This window comes from Chrysochloris asiatica, unplaced genomic scaffold (assembly GCF_000296735.1).
Source record: "Chrysochloris asiatica unplaced genomic scaffold, ChrAsi1.0 scaffold00049, whole genome shotgun sequence".
In the NCBI taxonomy this organism is placed as follows: Eukaryota; Metazoa; Chordata; class Mammalia; order Afrosoricida; family Chrysochloridae; genus Chrysochloris; species Chrysochloris asiatica.
The window spans coordinates 13,585,865-13,606,576 of NW_006408567.1; positions in this window are offsets into that span (position 1 = coordinate 13,585,865).

Consider the following 20,712-nt stretch of genomic DNA (forward strand, 5'->3'; position numbering starts at 1 on the left):
AGCACCATACAAGGAGTCCAATATGTATATATATGCTGTTAAGTGCCATCGAGTTGGTTCTGACTCATAGTGACCCTGGTCACGATAGGGTTTCCGAGATGCAACTGGTGAGTTTGAACTGCTGACCCTGGGGTTCACAAAATGACCTTGAGGTCCAGTGCTTTATCTCACAGCACCACACCATGACTCCATATATATGGCTCACTGGAGAGTGCCGTGGCTCCATATGACTGTGGCCTGGACTATGAACCACAAAGTCAGTGGTTCAAGCTCACCTGTCACTCCTCGGGAGTAAGATGAGAGGCTTTCTGCTCAGAGTTACAGATTCAGAAACCCTATATAGCATCACTATGAGTCAGAATCAACTCAACAGCATTTAATAACTACTGGTTTCACTGTTTTTGCTTCTCTAGAGAATCAGCCTAAAACACATTACATTAACAATTCCAGTTAATCCTGGCCTCGTTCGCATTTTCACCTAAATCATTGTGGAGACCCTTAGTCCGATCGGAAGTGGGGCTTTAAATGTATCGCTTTTACATCCAGTCTTCCTAGTATCATACTCCCTCCAGCTTCCAACATGCAGAGACTTTTTATTTTCTTTATTGGATTTCCAACACCTTGACTGGTTTTGTGGTTATTGTTATTGTAACAATATTGTAAGTTTCAAAGTGCGCGTTTAATAAATTCACTCCAGTTATGGCTGCAAAGATGAGACCAGGGACAACTAAATTGTTTCCAATAAAAGTTGAAACCTGGACCTTTGGAATTGAATCATCCTTGGTAGATCTGTATATTAGAAAAAGAGAATCTGTCAACCAAGTAGAAGAAAGGTGTAGAGTGATGCAGTGTCTGCAGGACACCCACACTACTTCAGTTAGTTCAGGGGCAGCAACATGGTAGAGCTGGTAATGTGGGGCAAGTGTTCTGGAACTACTGGTAGGTTAGCTGGCATTGGCCCTCACCATCATAGTTGGGATGAATTTTAGAAATTAAAGGGGAAAAGGTGCAGATAATTTTTTGTTCTAACTTACGCATATAAGTTGTTTTCAATCACATCTCAATTACTTCTCCTTTGATGTATGCTTTATTATTGTTTTTGTGTAAATCGGTTCTGACTCATAGCAACCCTGTATAGGGTTTCTGAGGCTATAAATCTTCACGGGAGTAGAAAGCCTCATCTTTCTCCTACAGAGTGATTGGTGGACACCAGCCACTGACCTTGTGGTTCAAAGTCCAGTATTTATCCTATAGAATCACCGCACTCCCTGAAGTATGCTTCAGAGTTTGAAATCTGAAGGTTTTTTTTTTTTTTTTTTTTGCCTATGAATGACTCCAGCCAGGCAGGACTTAGTTCCATTTTGTGCCTAGATTATTAAAGTGTTCAGATGCCATTTTGTCTTGAGTACATCTTGCACCTCTGATAGTAGTACTGCCGGAGTTAGAAGCAGAGTCTATTTGAAAGTGTGTTCCAATTACCCAGCTGTCTCACACAGCAACTTTCCTGGGTATACCCTTCCCTGATTTCTATAGGCCCTCCATGGGTATGTGACATCGTAGTGGTTATGGGAGGCGATTTCTTAGTTGTTTATGCCCTATAAAGGTCACCATATGGAGTAGAACTTTGGAAAACTCATCATGGCCTCATATAGATGAAGCTCTAGGGGAAAATATATTTTCTTGCCTTTTGTACCTTCTAGAGGCTGCCTATAGCCCTTGATTCCAAATTCAAAGCAGATCTGTCCAACCTCTGCTTTCGTCCTTCTGTCTTCTCTGACTCTGATCCTTATATTATCTTTTTCCTCAATTTACTCCCTCCCCCGCCACTAACGTTTGGAAGATCAATGGATATTGAGATACAGATCTAGTTAAATTTCTTTCATCTGCTTTGTAGTATTACAAAACATGAACATGGTACAACAGTTAAGCATTCAGTTACTCACCAAAGGGCTAGTGGATCATTTCAACTTCTCCATTGGTTCTACTCTGGGAGACTAGTGGCTAGTCAGGTTACTAACTTCAAGTTCAGCAGTTCAAAACTACGAGCCATTTCGTGGGAGAAAGATGAGGCTTTCTACTTCTGTAAAGATTTGCAGCCTCTGAAACCAAATACAAAGTTGCCATGACTTGGAACCGACTCCACAGCACACCACCACCTCTGCTACCACCAGGGGTTCTGCAGGAGAAAGACCTGGAGATGTGGTCCTGTAAAGACCACAGACCTGAAAACCCTTTGGGGTAGTTATACTCTGTTACCTGGGGTTGTTATGAGTCAAAATTTACTCAAAAGCAACACTAGCAAGTTATTAGCCATTCCACTTTTGGACATTTAGTTCTTTCTAATTCTTTATTGTCAACAGTGCTTTAGTGAATATCCTCATCGCTAACGGGAGTGTTTCACCAAAGTGGACAGTGAGAGGTGGAATGATTGAGTCATAGGGTATTATATTTAAATTTCGACATATATGGCTAATTCCCCTTGAAACGGAGAGTTAACATTCCCAGTCATACATGCCATTCCTATTAAATATCCCTATGTGATATGCTTGTAAGTGATAGTTTCATATGATTGTTGTTGTTAAGTGCCGTCGAGTTGGTTTCGACCCATAGTGACCCTGTACAGGGTTTCCTAGGGTGTAAATCTTTAGGGGAGTAGAATGCCTGATCTTTCTCCCGCGGAGCAGCTGGTAGTTTCGAACCGCTGACCTTAAGGTTTGCAGCCCGATTCGTAACCACTACGCTACCAGAGCTCCTTTTCTTATGATTAGGGCACGTACAATTCCTGGAATTATTGTACTTGTTTTGGGGTCGTGGGGAAAGAGAATTCATCATCACGTATTTAAATACTATGTTGTTAATAAGTGCCGTCGAATCAGCTCTGACTCATAGAGACCCTATATAGGATTTCCAAGGAGCAGCTAAGGGGTTTGAACCTCTGACCTTAGTGTTCAAACTGGCCTTGAGGTCCAGTAGTTATCCTACAGTGCTATACCAGTGCTCCAGATATAAAATTTTATAGAAACTCTTTATTAAGTCTTGCTGTTGTTGTTGTTGTTAAGTGTTGTTGATTCAGTACTAACTCATATCATTCTTGCATGGGGTTTCCAAGAAGCGACTGGCAGGTTTGAACCGCCAAGTTTGCTGTTAGTAGTTCAGTACTTATCTACAGTGATAAGATGAACTGTTCATTTGGGACTTCAGGAATCTTCCCCTACAGTACAAAATTTCAAAAATGTAAGCCCATTGCCTCTGTGTTGATTTTTACTCATAGTATACAGCTGCCCCATAGGGTTTTCAAGGCTGCAAATTCTGGAAGCAGACTGCCACATCTTTCTCTCATGGAGTGGATGCTGGGTTTGAACAGTCAAGCACTTAACCACTGCACCAGAAGGGTTCTTTTGAGTAGATAACTGAGCCACCAGTGTATTAAAGCAATAAAATAAAAGATCACAATGAAAGTAGCCTGTGTGTTGTTGTTGTTAAGTTGGCACATAGTGATCTGTATAGGGTTTCTGAGGGGCGGTTGGTGAGTTTGAACCATCAACTTTGTGAGTCAAACCGACCTTTTGGTTCAGTGCTTTATCCCACAGCACCACACCAGGGCACCTAATGGGACAATGTTGTTGTTAAGTGCCATCGAGTTGATTTTGGCTCATAGCAACCCTGCATAGGGGTTCTGTGGAACAACTGGTTGGTTTTATTCACTGGCCTTGAGGTTCAAACCAGCCTTATGGTCCAGTGCTTATCCGACAGAGCCACACCAGGACTCTGAGGGCATAATAGTTGACATTTAACAGTATTGATAAAGGTGTATTTTGTTTTTGTTATAGTAAGTGAGGCAGGAAGGAAACAAGATAGCACATACCAGAAAGCTCTAATTATGTAGAATCCCCTTGGCAAAATTCCTCACAAGAAAAGAACAATGCAGAAGATATCATGAAGCAAAACACTGTGAAAGGTGCAGGATTAAATGTGCTTTCTTCCCTCCATTTTTATTTCTTTTTGCACAAAGGTTAAGTCAGAAAGTATTGCTATTAGGGATTGAGTTCATAGGCACCCATATTAATTCCAAACAAAACTTGTTTAAACACGTCTCTGCAGTCAGTGGATGGCTGCAGACAAGTTCTCTCAGTAAATGCACTTGTCTTAGACTCGATAGAATGCCTTTGAAAAAAGGGTTCAAACAAAACAATGGCTTCCAAGGGGTCTTTTGGGCCAGTTCAATTCAAAACAGAGAGGTCAGTTCAGAAGGTTATAGGGATCATCTTCACAGATTATCTGGAAGGACATAGGATGACCATGGAAGATTACTATTATGAAGAAATTTTCAGAAAATGGGAAACTGCACTGGTATGAAAAATTCGTCAAGGAATTGTTTACCATCATAATAACATACCATGGAGGGAAGAAAGGGCTGTCCTATGATAACTTTTTTGGAAATCTTATCCCATTCACCCTACAGCCCTGATCTTGCCCTTTCAGTTTTTTTGTCTTCCCAAACTAACCAATATTTAAAAGGAACACTATCTAAATCCCTCAAGTATGCCCAAACTGCTGTTTTGAAATGATGTAAATCAGAGAGCTCAGAATTCTTCAAGGAATGTTGTTGTTGTTGTTACATACCGTTGAGTTGATTCCTGTATAGGGTTTCCAAAGAGCAGCTGGTAAGTCTCAACCATCGAACTTGCAGTTCAAACCGACCTTGCAGTCCAGTACATCATCCTACAGGGCCACAGTAGGGCTCCAGGGAAAGTTTAGAGACACAGAAACCCTGCCTTCAGAAATGTATAGACCTGAATGGAGGATGTGTTAAGAAACAATAGCTTCACATTTTGATATTTTTTTGTTTAATAATGGTTTTGAAAATTTCTGAGCAATATCTTCTGATTTATGCTTATATTTTCTAGTTCCTTGGACCTTTGATTCAGATTAATATGAAAAGGCCTCAAAAACTGTGGAAAAATGGAATTATGGAGGAATGGAAACATGAAACACAGGGAGCAAGTCAGATAAGTGATATTACATTGAAGAGATTGTAATCATTAAAATGAAACAAAGTGTATGGTTTGTTGAATGTAAAATTGATGATCTGCTTTTTAAACCTTCACTCAATTCACAATAAAAAGTTAAATTAAAAAAAAGAGAGAGAGAAACAGCAAAATAAATAAAGGGAATTAAATTATAATGGAATTTTTCCAGGAACTTTTTTGAAGTCCCTTTATATTTAAGCTCATTGTGATGGTGGTGATGTGCCATGGATTCAGTTCCAACTCATAATGACCTTTGTATAGGGTTTCCAAGGCTTTAAACTTTACATTTTTGTGGGAGCAGAAAGCCTTATCTTTCTTCTGAGGAGCCTTTGGTGGGCTTGAACTATAGACCTTGTGGTTCACAGTCTAGTGCTTATCATATGGAGTCATCATCAAACTGACCCCAACTCATGGTGAACCCATGTGGATCAGAGTAGAAAGAACTCTGCTTCACAGGGTTTTCAATGGATGAATTTTTAGAAGTAGATCACCAAACAATTCATTTGAAGCATCTCTGGGTAGACTTGGAGGTCCAAACTTTAGTTTATCAGCCCAGCGTGTCGCTCATTTGCACACTTATAAAGTCCAAATTTCAGTTTGAGGTTATTAAAAATAAAGATCTTTTTTGTTCTAACCAATTTCACAAGACTCCTACTAATGGGCTCATGGGAATCCAAGAAGCTCAAAGATAGAATCCCCAAGATGAAGAGTTCAGTGTCCTTCTACTCCTTGAATGGACTACCCTTTGAGAACTCTCTTCTCCATGGAAACAGTAGCAGGGAAGATCAAGTGGTGTAAACTCATCAGAAGAGTCCTCCTTGTCATTGACATAGAAGGTACTTGGCCGACCACAAGACTATATAGCCAGATGGTGTGTAACAAGGGCCAGAACCAACTGCTTCAAGGAAATACAACACCCTGGTGCTCCAGAAATGACAGGAGAAGAGAGGACAGAGGACTCTGGAGAAAAAGAAAAGCAAAACATCCTGTGTGAAGCTAGTGCTCCCTTTGTAGCTTAAAGTGACCGTTCTTCAAGTTCATCCATCCATGAATTTACAGCAAACACTTATTGAATATCTGTTACATGGAAGACCCCATGCAATGTGCCTGGTGGTGGTGGTAGTGTGTTTAGGGTTTATAAGGAGGTACATTTTTATAGGAGCAGAAAGTCTCATTAGCAGCCCAACTTGTAACCACTATGCCATCAGAGCTCCTTATGCAATTTACCTGTTGTTGTTAGATAACATAATGTCAGAACCGACTCATAGCGACCCTATGCACAACAGAACTAAATACTACCCGGTCCTGAGCTAACCTCACAATCATTGCTACTCCTGAGCCCATTGCTGCTGACACTGTGCCAAACCATCTCATGTGGCTCTTCCACATTTTCTCTGACCCTCCAATTTGTCAAACATGGCCTCCTTCTCTACGGACTGGTTCCTCCTAATAATATGTTACAAATATAAGAGACGAAGTTTGGTTTCCAAGGAGCACTCTGGCTATACTTCTTCCAAACCAGATCTGTTTGGTCTTCTGGCAGTCCATTGTACTTTCAATATTCTCCTCCAACACCATAACTCAAAAGCATTAATTCTTCTATGGTCTTTCTTATTCACTGTTTAACTTCTGCATGCATATGAGGTTGTTGAAAATATCATGGTTTGGGTAGGTGCACTGTAGTCCTCAAACTGACATCCTTGCTCTTGGACACTTTAAAGAGGTCTTGTGCAGCAGATTTGCCCAATGCAATACATTGTTTAATCTTCTGACCGCTGCCTCCTTGAGCATTGATGGTTGATCCAAGCAAAATTAAGTCTTTGGCAACTTCAATCTTTTCTCCATTTATATGGATGTTGCTTATTGGTCCAGTGGGGAGGATTTTTGTTTTCTTTATATTGACATGCAACCCATACTGAAGGTTATGGTCTTTGATCTTCATCAGTAAGTATTTTAAGTCCTCTTAGCTTTCAGCAAGCAAGGTAGTATCATCTGCATATCACAGGTTGTTAATGAGTCTTCCTTCAATCCTGATGCCACACTTTTCTTCATATATTCCAGCTTCTTGGATTATTTGTTCGGTATACAGGTTGAATAAGTATGGTGAAGGAATACAACATTGGTGCACACCTTTCCTAATTTTACACTATTCGGTGTTCCCTTGTTCCATTTACTGCCTCTTGGTCTATGTACAGATTCCTCATGAGCACAATTAGGTGTTCTGGAATACTCATACTTTGCAATGCTGTCCATAGCTTGTCATGATCCACACAATTGAAGGCCTTTGCATAGTCAATAAAGCACAGGTAAACATCTTTCTGATATTCTCTGCTTTTAGTCAAGATCCATCTGACATCAGCAATGAAACCCCTCATTCCCCATCCTCTTCTGAATCCGGCTTGAACCTCTGTAAATTCTCTGTCTCTGTATGGTTGCAGTCATTTATGTATAATCTTTATTAAAAGTTTTCTCACCTGAGATATCACCGATATTGCACAATGATTTCTGTCTTCCATTGTCTCATTTAATCTAGACCTATGTAAAAATTATTTTCTTCTGAGTCTTATAATTAAATTATGAGCCTTGCTACATTCCTAAGAGTTTTAAGAATGACAACAAGGAAGAGTTTTCTCCAGAAGGTGATCACAGAAGACATTTAATCATCATTAATTTGTTAAACTAACAGTTATTATAGACCCCAAACCAAGCCTACTATAATGACACTCTATAGGCTCTCTGAGATTTTAAATCTTTATAGGAACAGATAGCTCCATCTTTCTCTCACAGAGGGGCTGGTGGGTTTGAACTACCAACCTTGCAGTTAGCAGCCCAATGTTATGAATACCAGGTTATTTGTTGTTGTTGTTGTTGTTATGTGCCGTGGAGTCAGTTCTGACTCATAGCGACCTTGCATAGGATTTCCGAGGCTGCAAATCTTTACAGGAGCAGAAAGCCTCATCTTTCTCCTGTGGAACAGTTGGTAGTTTTGAACTGCTGACCTTGTGGCTCACAGCCCCATTCGTAACCACTACGCTACCAGAGTTTTAGGGCTTCAAATATAAGACTTGGCTTCAACAGTAAAGGAGCTTTACCAAGCCAGGTAGACAGGCATGTAAAATGGCCACAGAAACTCGGGAAATGGGCCAGTGGAGTCTGCCTAGCACAAGAAAAGATGGCTTCATGCATTTAAGGTTCGTTTGTAATAATGAGTAGCATTTTGAAAAGCAACCTGTTTTATTAACCATTGCCTCTGACTTCCAGCTTCTAGCAACTACAGCTTGTAGCAACTCTTTAGAATAGAGTAGAACTGTCCCATGTGGTTTCGTAGGCCATAGTCTTTTTTTTTTTCTTCACTTTTTATTGTACATTGGGTGAAGGTTTTCAGAGTAGATCATTAGTTTTATATTCAACAATTCATATAGGTATTTTGTTTCATCTCAGTGATTACAATCCCCTAAACGTAACCTCACTTATTCCCCTTCCTTCCTGTGTTTCCTGATTCCATTTTTCCTTATTTCCTACCCTTCTGAATTTTGTCCTTGGGTAAATGCTAACTTTCCATCTCAAACAGTTGATTATTTTAAGGTGTACAGACCTCACTAGTATTATGGTTCCCCTTATAGCCCTGTCTATTGTTTTGCTGAAAAATTGAGCCAAGGAGTTGAGTTCAGTTTGATAAGTGAAGGGTAACTAAAGGCCATAGTCTCAGGGGCTCCAACCATCTCTACCTGACCAGTAAATCTAGTCTCGTGATTTTGAGTTTTTTACCCACATTTTCTCTGATTCTATCCAGTACCTTCTAATGTTATCCCTTTAATAAAAATAAAAAGCAATTGGTAATGGTAGCTGGACACCATCTAGTTCTTTCAGCCTTAGGGTCATCGAGACAGATGTCCATGTGGTCCAGTAGTCCATTGGACTAACTGCTTCCATGTGTCTTCAATTTTCATGGCTTTTCTTTCCTCTAGACAAGGAGAGACCAACAGTAGACCTTTGAGCATCTAATATCCTAGTCACTACTCAAACAAAAAGAAGCTCTGGTAGTGTAGTGGTTACGAATCAGGCTGCAAACCACAAGGTCAGCAGTTGAAAACTACCAGCTGTTCCGTGGGAGAAAGATGAGATGTTCTGCTCCCGTAAAGATTTACCACCTCGGAAACCCTGTACAGGGTCATTATGAGTTGGAACCAACTCCACGGCACACAGCCACAACCAGTCAGACAAAAAGGGATCACACTACTGGTTAATGAGCTGGATTGCAAGGTTGGTTTGAACCACAAATTCAGTGGTTCAAGCTCACTCCTTGGAAACCCTATACAGGGTCACTATGAGTCAGAACTGATTTGATGGCACTTAACAACTCAACCAGAGTAGAATGTAGAACACTGTGGATTGTGTTATATCAGTTTACCTTGATAACCCCCACCCCTACCCCAGGCTGTAACATTTATGGAAGCAGACATCTTTGTCCTATTCGGAACACCAGCATACTAGACCAGTTTCACAGCAACATACAGGCAAACTGACAGACAGACGGTAACTCTAGGTAATAAAAAAGCATTAATAACTATTAAACAGGGGATATAATGTTATCAGACCCAACCATTAGAAAGCTAACTCAGAAGATAGAAAGAGGAAGCTATATTACAGGAAGACAATGCTGTCACAATGAGACCATATGAATTTGGAGACAAAGAGAAAGGATGGAATCAAAATTGCCTTTCCGATTTCTAGGTTAGGTGAGAGGTTGGTGGTGACATCTTTAATGGGAGAAAGGTCAAGTACGAGGCAGAAAGTATAGGTCTGGAGCTCAAGAGAGATATTGAGTCTGGGAAAATAAATGAATGAGTCATACACATGGAAGTGATAGTTAAGCTATGGGAATCAAAACTCTTTCTTAGGAGAGTGTCTAGACTTGAGATGTGAAGAGCTTTGAGGACAAAACCCCAGGGAACACTAACATATAAGAGAGGAGCCAAGAAAGATGAGTCAGTGAAGAAAACTGAGGCAAGGAGCCAGAGAATCCTACAAGGAATCAAGAAGAGTCATATGGAGCAAACTTAGGGCAGGAAGGTGGGTGTGAAGAATTACAATAAGAATTTCAAAAGCAGTCATGAAGGATGAGGGCTTTGAAAAGCCCAGTGATCTGAGATGAGAATCTTGGTGGTAAAGTGACAGCATTCACACAAGGATTGCATCTGTCAGGGCTATGATAGGAAATGGTGACATGGAATGGTGTCACAAGATTAGGAAGTGAATCAAGTCTTCCCTGAGAAGATATTTCAGGGACTATGTTTGCACTATTTGATGGGGACATTAGTGGTTTAATGATCTTCAACTTCTATGTGGGAAACCTGAGTTGGATTCCTGGCCAATGTCCTTCATGGGACGCTACCACCCATCTTCAGTGGAGGCTTGTGTTCTGCTGTGATGATGACCACAGTGGAGCTTCTAGATTAAGACAGACTAGCACAGACACAGGGACACACAAAGTGGAAGGAAACAGAGGCTGGGTGAGGACCCATATAAAGCAAACCCAGTAAAAACAACAAGCCACTCTCATGCATAGAGACCCTGTATAGGGTTTCTGAGGCTATAATTTTTTATGGGAGCACAAAGCCTCATTTTTCTCCTGTGGAGCAGCTGATGGGTTTGAACTGTTGACCTTGTGGTTAGTAGTTCTATGCTTATTCTACAGTGCCCCCAGGGCTCACAATACTAAGCAAAGGAATGTCAAAATTGCTGGCAGAGACCTGAAACTGGCAGAGAGCAACCCACAGAAGGAATCAATGGACTTTAAGCTTCTACAATTAAAAGACATTAACTTTTTGTTCTTTAAATACTAACAGTATTTTGGTCATAGCAACACTAGGTAACTGTTGTTGTTGTTGTTGTTGTTAAGTGCCATGGAGTCGATTCCGACCCATAACGACCCTGTTTAGGGTTTCCAAGGAGCAGCTAGTGAGCTTAAACCACTGACCTTGCAGTTCAAATGAATTTGCAGTCTGACGCATTAGCCCACAGCACCACACCAGGACTCCCTAGGCAACTAAGACACCTCCTAAATGATTGTTCCTTTTCACCATGCTGGTTTTTGCTGAAATCTATGTCCTGGTATTCTCTCTGATCTTACCATCTAAAATAGCTGATATTTCCCATCAATCTCCTACTTTCTTCATAGCACTTCAGATCATCTGCAATTATCATATTATTGGCTTCTTGTAGCCTTCATAATCCCTCTTCCACATAGGAAGTAATCACCGGGAGAACTTGGATTGTACCATTCGCTTCTGTGCATCTTAGTTCCAGAGCAAGGCCTGGGACACAGTCGGCACTTTACAAACAGCTGCTGTAGAATCAAGGGAAAGATAAAGACCTAGGCTCTGTCCTGAGACACAGAGAAGGAGCATGTCTAGCCAGGAGCCCAGCTAGCTCAGATCCTTTTCTGGGGCTGAGTCAACATGTAATCAATCCCCTCAAATATGCCAATTCTCATCCAGTGAAAACATTTCCAGTTTGTTTTTCAACTATTTGACTTTACATTTGCCCCGTAACCAACCAATACAGAGAGTGCCTTACCCATGGAAGCCATTGGATCAGACAGGCTAAAAGTCCTTGAGGCAAATGGCAGGCAACTTGGATGTCCTTACTTGAGGAAATGGCCTTCCTTTCTTTCTAGTTTAAGTCTTGTCTGAGGCCTTTGCAGTGGGGACAGTAACCTCAAATACACTTTCCAACATTGTTCTACAGCATTATGCCAGCTATATATAAGGCTATGTGTCTGTGCACACTGTTGTTGTCAGCTGTCATTGAGTAGGCCCTGGACTTATGGTGATCTCATCATGCACAATGGTACAAAACTCCATCTGGCCCTGTGCCATCCCCATGATCGACTGTTGTTCAGACCATTGTGAGGATCCACAGGGTTTTCATTGGTTGGCTTTTGGAAGCACATGGCCAAGACTTTCTTCCTAGTTTGTCTTAATCTAGAAACTCTGCTGAAACCTGTTTAGCATCATAGCAACACACAAGGTTCCACTGACAGATGGGTGGTAGCTGTAATGAAGTTCTCTGTCCGAGAATTGAACCCAGGTCTCCCACATGGAAGGTGAGAAGTCTACCACTACTAGGAAACACCCTGTCCTTCTAATATGCAGATAACATACATGTTATCATAGAGGAGAACAGATTCTCTTCTCAGGGGTCAGCCAGAGTGTTCGTCAAGTTATTTTGATCCCAAACCAAATACATCCTAAATCAAAGTCAGTCTCTGAAAACTCAGAGCTTTGGAGAGGAAAGGCAAGCAGAAGGTCTTCAGGAAGCTTCGAGGGAAACGCAGAAAGTTCTATGATAACTTAGATTCCCAAACAGAGAATGGTTTTGAGTACTATTTAATGCAACATAAGTTTAGAACCCACAATCCTCAACTCCTGATTTCACGTCAGCACTCGTTTTCTTTATACGATTTTTCTCTCTTCCTTCTTGTTTTTGTTTTCTTCATTTTTTTTTTTTTTTTGGATGAACACTCTCCCTAGGGAAAAAGTAAAAACAGCTTTTCCTGAAAGAGTTCATGCATGCTGCCCTCATTTACCTTTTGCATAACAAAAGCCCAGACTATAATTCTGAATAGCTGTTTTGTGTAGTTAAACCAGGTGTCCTGCTTGGAGAGCCTGAACATTAAAAGTCAGAGAAATGCCAATTTGCTCTGTTTCAAAACACTTTGTTTCAATTGCTGCCAAAGCCTTAGGGCAAAATGCTATAATCTATTTCCAGCTCCAGCTTTTCAGTCTGCTCAACCTTATTTATTTATTTAAATTTATTAAGATGCCCAAGTGACAGCTTCACTTATGAACCTTATTGATCTGGGAAGAGTTCTTATTAACTGCAAAACATATTCATTATTTGGAATTGGTACTGGTTACTTCTTGGCAATAAAACATCAAAGTCCTGGAAGATGAAAACTGATTTACAGATAAATAGAAAACATGCTGGTTGAAATCTATCAGTGAAATATCTCAGCACTGTATCTGATACGGAGTCTTGGTGTGGCGCTGTAGGAAAAACACTGGGCCACAAGGTCGGTTTGAACCACAAGGTCGGTGGTTTAAACTAACCATGTTTCTTGGATAGCCTATACAGGGTCACTATGAGCCGAAACCAACTCAACGGCACTTCACAACAACAGTATATAGGAGCATGGTGGCTCCATAAGATAAATACTGGACTGCAAACGACAAGGCCCATGGTTCTAGCCCACCAGCTGCTTCATGGGAGAAAGGTGAGGCTGGCTGTTCCAATAAAGATTTACAGTCCCAGAAAGCCTATATACAGTCACTATGAGCTCTGGTAGTGTAGTGTGTTACGAAGTGAGCTGCTAACTGCAAGTGAGCTGCTACCAGCTGTTCTGCTGGAGAAAGATGAGGCTTTCTGCTCCTATACAGATTTATAGCCTCAGAAACCTTATACAGGGTCACTATGAGTCAGAACCGACTCCATAACACATAGCCACCACCATGAGTCAGAACCGACTCAATGGCACCTATCAACAACAACAAATATCTGATATGAAAACAACCACAAGAAAAAAATGGAACCCACTACTCCCATTACCCACTGCATTGTAGTCTATTCTGACTCATAGTGATACTATATAGGATTTCTGAAACTGTAAATCTTCATGGGAATAGCCAGCCTCATCTTTATACCTCTAAATGGCTGGTGGATTTGACTAACAGATTTTGCAGTAAGCAACCCAATGCTTATGCTACATGATTGTTATTGCTGTGTGCTTTGGAGTCAATTGTAACTTACAATGACTCTATAGGAATAGAGTTGTTGTTATGTGCCATGCAGTTGGTTCCGACTCATAGCGACCCTATACAGGGTTTCCGAGGCTATAAATCTTCATCAGAGACACTGATGGGTTCCAGCCACAAACTTCTGGTCAACAGTCAAGCACTTAACCACTATCACACCTGGGTTCTAGATTAAATAATTCGGAATATTTGAAGAAAATGGAGAAAAGCATTACCATTCTTTTTAAAGTAGGATATTAACACACTTGGTAAAAGGACATTTTCAATTTAGAATGGAAAAGAGAGATTTGTGGTAGTGTTATGTGAGTTATGTCACATCTGGTTTGACCCGTTTCCTTATTCTTCTGGAACCGATATGCTGGCAACAAAAGAACATTAAAAGAAAATACAGTATGTGAATTGGTAGTTACCAGAATCACACAAATAAAGCCTATTCATTCAAAAAATATTTTCTGAGAACTTATTATTGGATAGATATTATTCTGGATGTTGACTTTGCAAAGTAAATATATATATTTGTATTAACATAATATTAAACACCTGACTTCTGAGCTGGGCTTTTTCCCATAATTTTCAGTCAACATCTGGATTAATGTATGTTGTTGTTAAGTGCCATTGAGTCAGTTCTGACTCATAGCAACCTTTTATAGAGTTTCCAAGGATCAGCTGATGAATTCGAACAGCAGACATTGAGGTTGAGTGCATATCATACAGCACCACACCAGGACTCCCTTAGTGCATACATCATAGGTTTGTGATTAGCACTTCTCCAGGACAAAAAGTAAGTTGAGACCAGAGAAGTTAAACTGTGCAATAGAAAGAAAGTAGGCACACAGTCAAAACAATTTTTTTAACAAGTTGAACTAGGGAAATTATTTTATCATCTTGGGTCTCTGGATTTTCCTTTATAAAATAGCACAATCACACTGAATTGTTATCATGCAAAGTGAGAGACAACTTTGCAGATGAAATACTACATATTTTAGTGATTTGCTCAGGCTGCTCAGTGTTTGGACTCCTGGTGTGGTGCTATAGGACAAGCACTGGACTGTGAACCACAAGGCAGGCAGTTCAAGCCCACCCGCTGCTCCTTGGAAACCTTATACAGGATGGCTGTGAGTCAGAACTGACTTGACAACACTTAACAACAACAAACTTAGTGTTTGACAGTTGTATGAGTAAAAGGCTGTAGGAAGAGATCAGAATCTGAACTGCTAATGGTTCTTTCGTAAAGAAGAGAAAAAAGTTTTTCATATGATATCTTCTGAAACTTCCCCTCAAGTCTCATGGGCCAGATTTGGGTCACATGTTCATTCCTAAGCCAAGTATGGGAAGAGGAAGGAGGTTAGAGTTCTCCTGAGATACATGCTGTGGGTGTGTGTGTGACTGTAAAGTAGGGTGGGTCCTAATGTAATATGACTAGTGTCCATAGAAGAGAGGAGAAGAGATGCGGAAGGAAGATGGCCATGGGAAGAAAGAAACAGAGATTCCAAGTGATGATGCATCCATAAGTCAAGGAACGCCAAGGATCACCAGTCATCGCCAACAGCTAGGGGGAGAGTTATGAAGCAGATAACTCTCAGAACCCTTGGGACAAAATGAGCATGGCTAACACTTCAATTACAGTCTCCTCATATCCACAACTGTAGGGCAACAATCTGTTCTCATAAGCAACTCAGTTTGTGATGTTTTGTCATGGCAACCCTAGGAAAAGAACACAGCCTCTTAGATGCTAATTCCTCTAACTTGTCATTGGATCTTTAAAGCCCCAGGGATAATGCCAGCTCTTAGGTTTCTACCCGAGTCATGAACATTCTTGTTGTAGGGTAACTTAACCTGAGTGCGTCTAGAAGCAGACTTTGGACAAAGATTTAGGGCAAGTAGTTCATTGTGAAGGTGTTCCCTGGAAGCATTGTGAGGGAGTGGGGGGAGTGAGAAAAAGGAGGCTAGAGAGTTAAGAAAAGGATTCCTTCACTAGTAGGTTCCTTTACAGGCTCAAGGAGCTCTGGTTGCGTGGTGATTACAAGTCGGGCGGCTAACCTCAAAGTCAGCAGTTTGAAACTTTTAGCCATTTTACAGGAGAAAGATAAGGGTTTCTGCTCCCATAAAGATTTATAGCCTCGGAAATCCTATACAGGGTCATCGCTATGAGTTGGAACCAACTCCACGGTACACCACCACCATCATTATAGGGTTGCTATGAATCATAACCAACTCGACAGCACTTAACAATGACAACAACACTATCACAGACAAGTTAGACTCAGACTAGCTGAGGACTCTAAGTTATCCTATTGTTGTTATATGCCTTTTAGCAGGTTCCCACTCAACGACCTTATACACACAATAGAACGAAACACTTTCCAATTCTGTACCATCCTCACAATTGTTACTATGCTTGAGTCCATTGCTACTGCCACTGTATCATTCCATCTTGTTGGGGGTCTTCCTCTTTTTTGTAAAGCTGATTCTCCACTTTACCACACAAATGTCCTTCTCCAGGGACTGGTTATCCAACTAGAGGTGAAGAAATTGGGATATTTATCCACAGCTAATGTCCCACATTGAATGGAGGTCACTCTGGGGAAACATGGTGCAGTCTAGTCCATTCTGTATATAAGCTGTGTTTGCTCCATGCTCAGAGATGCAATAAGCCTCAGCCTGGCTTCAGCTAGCCTCTGGAATAGATCAAGGGAATGTCACATAGAGAAAAGGCAGCTAACTACCCTTGGCAGAAATGCTCAAAGATGATCATGATGTTCAGCTATGTAACAGTGACCAAGTGTGAGAACTCATCATCCATATGTCCCCTGCAGACTCTCCAGGATGTAGACACGCAACAAGGAACTGCCTTAACTAGGGGTCTTAGAGAAGTTCCTTCAACCAGCAACCATTGGACTTGTTCCCTTCACTCACATTAAAGAGAAGAACAAACCAAAACTTTTCAGCAGCAAGATAGACTACCATCAACTTAAGATGAAAGTGAGTGCAGCTGGCAAACACTATTGGGTAATTACGTTTAAGGAGAGGACGAGTTGGAGGCAGAGGTGTATCTAAGGTATGACCGGTTTGGCACGTGCCTGGGGCAGCAATTTGGGGGGTGGCAATCAGCAATTTCTATTGACCCTGCATTTACCATTGGCAGGAATGAGACATCTTTCAGCAATTTAAAACGAATTGCCATTGGCACAATTTTCTGTGAAAAGGCCTCTGGTTGGAGGTCCTTTTAGGTTACGACTGAATATTGTGGGAGGTATGTGGCAAACTAGGAGAAAATCCACAGGAGAGTCTTTGTAAAAATGAAAATAATTAGAGGCTTCAAAAACAGGACCTAGGGAAAAAAGCTAAAAGGAATTTGATAGTTTTGTTTCCAGAAAAGCAGACTGAAGCTTAGCTTCTCAGTTCCCCCAAAGGCACAGCCATGACTACTAAGAAAAGAGGGTGAGAAAAAGGTTTAACATGAAGGAGGGGAGTTAGTCAGGATACACTGAAGAATGTTCTAGAGTTAGCCTACACAGTGTAGGCACTCGAGGACTGGCTCTGGTAATAAAGACTTAGCTGTAAGTAACTAGTTTATGTTTACAGTGAACTGTTTAAGCAGACTCTATTTACACTTGCTGTTTCATTTGATTCTTGCAACACTCCTGTGAGGGAGCAGGGTAAGGAGCATTATACAAATTACAAAGTGCTGTGTACATGATTTATGCCATTAGCCTATCAAATATGTCTTTTTTTTTTTTTTTTTCTTAATGCAAGCTTTCTTAGCCTCAATACTTTTAATATTTTGATTCAGATCATTCTTTGTTGTGGGGGCCTTTCTGTGCTTTGTAGGAGTTGATTAGTGTATCCCTGACCTCCACCACTTATGAACGCTATTCAACAGCCAGTAACAATCCCCCACAATAAAGAATGATCCAGTCCACAATGGAAACCAATAGCAATCCTGTTCCTGCACACATTCCATTTCATGATACCCCAAAATGTCTCCCATCATTCGCCAAACATTCCTGGAGGTAAACTTTCCCACAACATCTACTAATTAGTCTAAATTCCCCCACCTTCAGGTTAAGGCCATTTACAACTTTTCTATCCTACAGAAGGGAAGGCACCCTGCTGGTGCTGTGGGTTAGGTATTGGGGTTCTAACTGTAAGATCAATGGTTTGAAACTACTAGCTGCTCTGTCAGAGAGAGAAATGAGGTTTTCTGCCCCCGTAAAGATTTACAGTCTCGGAAATACTATAAAGAGTCACTCTAAGGTGGAACAAACAGATCTGTGTTGGAAGAAGTGCAGCCAGAGTGCTCCTTGGAGGCCAGGATGGCCAAACTTCATCTTTCATACTTATGACATATTGTCAGGAGACCCCAGGCACTGGGGAAGGATATCATGTTTGGTAAGGTGGAGGGTCAGAGAAAAAGAGGAAGACCCCCGGCAAGATGGATTGGCAAAGTGGCAGCATCGGTGGGCACAAGCATGGCAACAATTGTGAGGTTGGCCCAGGACTGGGCAGTGTTTCATTCTATTGTGCATAGGGTCGCTATGAGTCAGTATCGACTCAATGACACCTAACAACAACATGGGGTGGAATCCAATTGATGGCAGTGAGTTTGTTGTTTTGTGTTGTTTTGTTTTTCTGCGGGAGTGACGAGACATATCACTAGCTCCCTTTTTCAGTACTTGAGAAACATGCAAAGACATATAGACACTGACTTCCAGGAGCTCATAGACCATGTAGCAATGCAGAGGAAGTTACAATGTTGATGTGCCAAGAAGACATGGGCCAGAAGAGTATTAAACAGGCCTGGCATTGTGAGGGACAAGAGGTGTCATAGAAGAGAGAGGGCTGAAACTAAAATATTGCAGGATGAACAAGGGTTTACGCATTAGATATGGCCATTTATAATGTCACAGTAAACATTTTACTCTAGGTTGGGGATTGGAGAACCATAGTCCATGAGTTAAATCCGACTCCGTGTCTGTTTTTGAAACTAAATTTTTATTGGAACACAGTCTCTGTCATTCATATATGTATTGCCTATGGCTGTTTTTGTGCTATAGCAGCAGAGTTGAATACCTATGACAGCGACTATGTAGCCCATTGTGATGGTTCATTTTATGTGTCAACTTGATTAAGTGGTGGCCTAAATGCTGTTGCTGTTGTAGTTAGCTGTCATTAAGTCACTCTTAACTCATGATGACTCTGTGCGCAACAGGACAAAACGCTGCCCAATCCTGTTTTCATTTACTGATTTTTGAAAGTAGATTGCCAGATTTCTTAGTCTGGAAGTTCTGCTGAAACCAGTTCAGCATCCTAACAACACACAAGGCTCTACTGCAAAATGAGAAGTGGCTGCATAGGAAGAGCATTGGCTGGGAATAGAACCCTGGTCTCTGGTGTTGTAGTTGCTGTTGTTAAGTGCTGTCGACTCATAGTGACCCTGCATAGGGCTTCCAGGGAGCAGCTGCTGAGCTTGAACCCACGACCTTGCAGTTCAAACAACTTTGCAGTCTGACACATTAGCCCGCAGCGCCACACCAGAACACCAGTCTCTGGTGTGGACGGTGAGAATTCTACCACTGAATCATTGCTGTTTCCAAATGCTGTTATAAAATAGTGTTATAATGTTTTAATTGCCACTGAATCAATTCCAACTCATATCGATCCTGCATAGGGTTTCAGAGGACCACTGGTAGGTTTGACCTTGTGGTTCAAACTGACCTCGTGGTCCAGTGCTTTATCCTACAGCACCACACCAGGACACCTAGAACATGTAAGTAAATCAGTTGCCTTTAAGTAAAGCAGATTATCCTCCACAAGAGGGTGGACCTCATCCAGTCGGTTGAAGGCCTTAAGAGAAAAAAAGAGAGTTTTCTAGACTATGGATTATAAATGAACATCTTGTACTCTTATTCTTCCTGTTACCTGCCCTATTTGGGAACACAAGTTGCAGGTATCTCCAGACTGTTGCCTGACCCACAGATTTTGAATTTGCCAGTTATCCACATTCACATGGGCTCATTTGTTAAAACAAATCTTTTCTCTTTGTGCATATATGAGGGAGCTTCAAAAAGTACATGGAAGAATTCAGTGATCTTTGAATTCCATTTTTCCATGAACTTTTTGAAGGCCCTTCATATATGTTGTTATTATTGTTGTGTTGTTGTGAAGTGCCATAGAGTTGGTTCTGACTAGTAGTGACCCTGTGGAGGGTTTCTGAGGAGTGACTGATGATGGTTGAACTACCAACCTTACAGTTCAAACTGACCTTGCAGTCCAGCACATTAACCCACAGTACCACACCAGGGCTCTATGTTGTTATTAGTTATCTTTAAATTGGGTCTGACTCATGGCAACCATATGTATGAAAAAACAGAATATTGTCCAGTCCTGTATCACACTCACATTCTTTGGCATGTCTGAATCTATTGTAAAGTGACTGCTACAATAGGCTCAAATATATCAGAGATTAAATATATATAGAAGTCCTGGGATGGTGGTACCACAGGATAATATGCTGGACCGCAAGGTGGGTTTGAACTGCAAGGTTGGTGGTTCAAACTCACCAATCACTCCTCAGAAACACTATGCAGGGTCAGTATGAGTCAGAACCAACTCAATGACACGTAGCAACAACAACAACGAATATATACATAGTTATATACAGTTATACATATAGTTTTATATCTACAGTTACACATGCATCTATGCATGTTATATATATAGTTATACATACATCTATGTATACATACGTAGATGTATGTATAACTAAATATAAACTTATTTTGGAGTCCTAGTGTGGTGCTGTGGGAAAAAGTACTGGAATGTACAGTCGGTTTGAACAAGGTCAGATCAGTTGCTCCTTGGAA